Source organism: Panthera tigris, chromosome B1 (assembly GCF_018350195.1).
Source record: "Panthera tigris isolate Pti1 chromosome B1, P.tigris_Pti1_mat1.1, whole genome shotgun sequence".
Lineage (NCBI taxonomy): Eukaryota > Metazoa > Chordata > Mammalia > Carnivora > Felidae > Panthera > Panthera tigris.
In genome coordinates this window covers 185,958,510-185,963,656 of record NC_056663.1, presented here as the reverse complement: position 1 = coordinate 185,963,656, position 5,147 = coordinate 185,958,510, and the positions used below count along the sequence as shown (strand labels likewise).

The window sequence follows — 5,147 nt, the reverse complement described above, 5'->3', positions numbered from 1 at the left end:
CTTACTACATTGAGTAGGTAGTTGAAAATCTTCTTTAACTTATGATCAAGTCAGGATCCAAAAGGGTGTTCATTAGCTTATTTGTTCAGAAGTCCTGGGATACTTGACAAGCAATCTCAGCATGTTTGTGTAAAGTTTTGTTAAAGAACTGTGACTATTTGCCAATTATGATTTTTTAATCCTCATACATTTTTTTCCCAAATAGGCTTGCATTTTCTTTCTTTTTTTTTAAATAAAAAATAAGTTGATAACATGATGCTGCTTCAGACATGCAGTTAATTAGTGAGAGACTTGATCGCCACATCTTAGGGAACCATACCCAACCATCTGTTGATGACTGTGAGATTGCTACACTTTTGCCCAAGCGAAAACCTTTGTTACTACAAAAGTTTGTAAACTGAATGTTAGTAAGTGAGGGAATTTTTGCATTACACATTATAGGTGGTACAAAGATTGCAAAAATATTCAAAACCAAGTCGCAGTCTTTAAGGAACATAAAATCCAGTTAGGAAGACAGGCATAGCCACATTTCTGAGATCCCTCTGATCATTCTGTGAATTCACATAAGGGTTAGACTTTTTTCTAGTGAGTGTAATTACTTATAATCTGTCAGTAGGTGAGGTGACAAACTGAATGGTATACGTGTGTGTCACGTGATCACAGGGGAAGCACCGCCTGCATAGGGGTCAGGCACAAGAATGTGTTTGAGGTGAACCCTAAAAGATGGGTAAGATTTAAAAAGTGGGTAGAGATGAGGAAACGGGTTAACCGTGCCATTTCTTTTGTTTGTTTTGTTTTTAAGTTTTTATTTAAATTCCAGTTAATATTACAGTGTAATATTAGTTTCAGGTGTACAATATCATGATTCCACACTTCCATACATCACCCAGTGCTCATCACAAGTGCACAACTTAATCCCCATAACCTATTTAACCCATCCCCCACTTACCTCTCCTCTGGTAACTATCAGCTTGCTCTCTGTAGCTAAGAGTCTGTTTCTTGGTTTCTCTCTCTCTCTCTCTCTCTTTTTGTTTCGTTTATTATATTCCAAATATAAGTGAAATAATGGTACTTGTCTTTCTCTGACTGACTCAGTTTGCTTAGCCTAATACTCTCTAGTTCCATCCATGTCATTGCAAATGGCAAGATTTCATTCTTTTTTATGGCTGAGTAATATTCCATTATATATGTGTATATATGTGATATATACATATATATATATACTATATATGCACACATATGTACCATAGTATATATAATGTAATGTACTATATATTATATATGTAATATTCCATTATATATATATAATATTCCATTATATATATATATTTATATATATAATATTCCATTATACACACACACACACACACACACACACTTCTTTATCCATTCATCAGTTGATGGACACTTGGGCTGTTTCCATCATTTGGCTATTGTAGATAATGCTGCTGTAAACATTGGGGTGCATATATCTCTTTGAATTAGTGCTTTGAATTAGTACTGCAATTGCTGGATGGTAGAGTAGTTATTTTTTTAACTTTTTGAGAAACCTCCATGCTGTTTTCCAGAGTGCCTGCACTGGTTTGCATTTCTACCAACAGTGCAAGAGGGTTCCCCTTTCTCCACATCCTTACCAACACCTGTTGTTTCCTGTGTTGTTAATTTTAGTCATTTTGACTAGTGTGAGGTGATATCTCATTGTGGTTTCGATTTATATTTCCTTGAGTATAATTGATGTTGAGCATCATTCCATGTGTCTGTTAGCTATCTATATGTCTTCTTTGGAGAAATGTCTATTCATGTCTACTGTCCATTTTTTAATGGGATTATTCATTTTTGGGGTGTTGAGTTTTATAAGTTGTTTATAGATTTTGGATACTAATCCTTTATTGGATATGCCATTTGCAAATATCTTCTTTCATTGAGTAAGTTGCCTTGAATAGTTATGATTATTTTCCTTTGCTGTGCAGAAGCTTTTTATTTTGAGTTAGTCCCAATTGTTTATTATTGCTTCTGTTTCCCTTGCGTCAGGAGACATTTCTAGAAAGAAGGTGATGTCAGAGAAGTTACTCTCTGTGGTCTCTTCTAAGATTTTTATGGTTTCAGGTCTCACATTTAGGTCTTTAATCCAATATCAATTTATTTTTGTGCAAAATACACAAGCTTAAAGCTAAATCTCACCCTTTAGTACGTCAGTGGATTGGATATGGTGGAAAATATCACTCCTGACACCACCCCACCGATCATATTAATTAGAGGAGTTTCATCTTCTAAATATTCTACAAATAATCTCTTCAAGCTCCAGTAAGTGCCAGTTTTAATGGTGCTATATGATGCCGGTCTTAGTAAAACAGGAGCTATTTCAGAATACAGAACCAAAACACCTTCTTCTTTACAGATTGAGAACAAAGCATGAAAGATTCCTCAGAATTTTACCCCATTAAAGTGGACATCAATACTTTCATCTTGTACTTGAAGTTACATTTTGGTTAGGTCCGCAAGGAAATTTCCAAGCTCAGCAACAACAAAGGCAAGGCTGCCATATACAAAGGGTTTCGGATTCAGACTGAACATCTCATTGCTTACTTTCCTGGTGCTGCTTGGGATCATGGGACAACTTGGGAGCCGAGGCTCCCACAATCTGAAACGCCACCACAACCCCAACTCCGAAGCACTGAGACCAAGGGAAGTAACCAAATCGTTGCCTAGGCGACGGTGGCTCAGGCATTCCAACACAGCCTCCTCAAAGCCTAAAAAAGCACCAAATAGGAGGTGGAAATGACAGGGTTCTTAACAGAGGAGTCTGAAAGGCTATGGGTGACCATGCCATTTCAATGTGAAATCCAATTATCAGATAAATCATAGCCACAGCAGACTTGGATTTCTCTTTCACTGCCACTACCCCATCCCTTTTGTACCTGACACCAAGGAAGCATACTAATAGGATGACGACCAAAGCACTTCTTAGAGCCATACTGTTGTTACAGGTAAGCTTACCATCCTTATAGGTGGAACAGCATCTTTCCTTATCTCTTGTGATTTCCCTTCCTATAATAAGCAGATCCAGGCAGGGCCCTTCATTCTTGAGAACCAAGGTTTCTTAATTTTTAGTATCTCCTAGCATATGACTAGGTAGGTAACTAGGTCAGGGTCCACACACCATATTTACTCATTCATTTTCTCTTCTCTGAATGCTCCCTTCTGTGTTCTCTCCCTGCTTGTCTCCCCATCCCGCCACATATCTGACTATGTATAGTTGTCTCAAAATATAGATTTGCGGTAAATGGGAGGGAATTTAAGGCCCCTCCTAGGTCTCCATCAAAGGAAAACTTGCTTTAATTCTGCCACTTAACATAGTGAAGTAATAGGAAGATTTCATGCTGCTAGTAATTTAGTGGTTCTTTTATGCTAAAAATCCTGCTTATGTATTTTGCATGTATCTCTGTTGGAAATCTTATGGGGAAGTAAGGATATTTGTCAGGGTAAGATCTGAGAATTTGGAAGTGCATGGCCACCAAACATTTGCCCATATTCACAGATATTAATATAGGGCTTATCCTGGAAAAGGGTACCTATAACAAAGGGTTCTTTGTTATACTAGTGGGCATAAAACTATTAGGTGCCTTGATTACAGAAGTTCATGGGTGCCTTCAACTGTTTAACATTTTCTTGTTTTTTAAGTTTTATTTATTTATTTTTAATGAGAGAGAGTGAGAGAGAGTGCCATCAGAGGAGGGGCAGAGAGAGAGGGAAAGAGAATCCCAAGCAGGTTCCATGCTGTCAGTACAGAGCCTGATGTAGGGCCCAATCTCACAAACTGTGAGATCATGACCTGAGCTGAAATCAAGGTCAGACACTTAACCAAATGAGCTACCCATTAACATTTTCTTTACACTATGTCCCTGATATACTTGATAATTCGTCTACTAAGTGACTGAGATGAAATGCTCTAACAGCTCTACCTCTGTTGAGTCACTGGGCTGGTGTGAGTGTGTGAGTGTGTGAGTGTGTGAGTGTGTGTGTGTGTGTGTGTGTGTGTGTGTGTGTGTGTGCAGACCACGAACCAATTAACATGGTAAGGTTGCATTGATTTTTCTGGTATGTAACCATTGCATTACTTGGCTTATGTGATCTCAGTTTAAAGAATACTTTTTTTAGGCCAACTTCATAGTTCCTTAAAAAGACTAAATTTTGTAACTTAAAGTTGGGAAAGTAAATACCAACCGAACAGCATCTAGATCAGTGTTTGTCAAATTATTGTCTGTGATCTGGTCTACCTGCATCAGAATCACATGGGACATGTATTGAAAATACAGAATCATTTACTTTAACCCGGATCTACTGGATACACATTTTAGGATGAGACATTGGAATCTATATTTTTAACATGTTCCTTATGTTATTATCATGACCACCCAAGAATGAGAGTAAATGATTCTAGGCTATGTTTGTGCCGAGCCTATGCATCTAGAAGTGTAGACGTAGCCAGGACATGAGACCTTGCCCAATTGGCTAAGCCACAGACCTGATACCACCCTTGGGCCATGCTGCATGATGAGGGATTTATCTAGTCTTATTGGACAATCTTTCCAATAACTTTCTCATTGCAGCCATAGTAGCTTCTACACATCTGCGACTTGACCATTTGCTTTTGGGTGATGGGATGTGATGGTGACTGTTTTAATAAAGTCTCCAAACATTAATTCCCTGAACTCAACAGATTTAAAGGCAAGCCCACAAACCAAAGTAGAATGTATAGTAACTTATGAGTTGCAAATAACTGGCAGAGTTCACAATGTCTGCAGCAGATATTTAAGCAAATTAGAAGAGTATTGAGACTTTTCATCAAGTCTCAGAATGGTACTGGTAAATTGATCTAAATTCTTGACCAATGTCTCATTTCCCAGGGAGTGGTCAGTTTATTTGACAGGAAAATGCCAGATATATTTTAGTTTTTCGTTGTGCTTTCTGTCACCATTATCAGAATCGATTTCAAGCCATAGTTAAAAGCTAAGCCAACACTTTATGTAGTTTGCCCAAGATAATAAGATGTCTGCTTTCTGTAATGTTGATTCTTGAACATATTGAAAATTGATTCACAGTGCCTTCTATCACCAAGCTTTATTTTTATTCATACTAACATGCAG

At 37.6% G+C, this 5,147-nt stretch overlaps 1 pseudogene; it reads right to left on the bottom strand.

The window, feature by feature from the left end:
• Positions 1-2,184: 2,184 nt before the first annotated feature.
• On the bottom strand, positions 2,185-2,728 carry LOC102959058 (annotated as a pseudogene).
• Between the last annotated feature and the right edge of the window lie 2,419 nt (positions 2,729-5,147).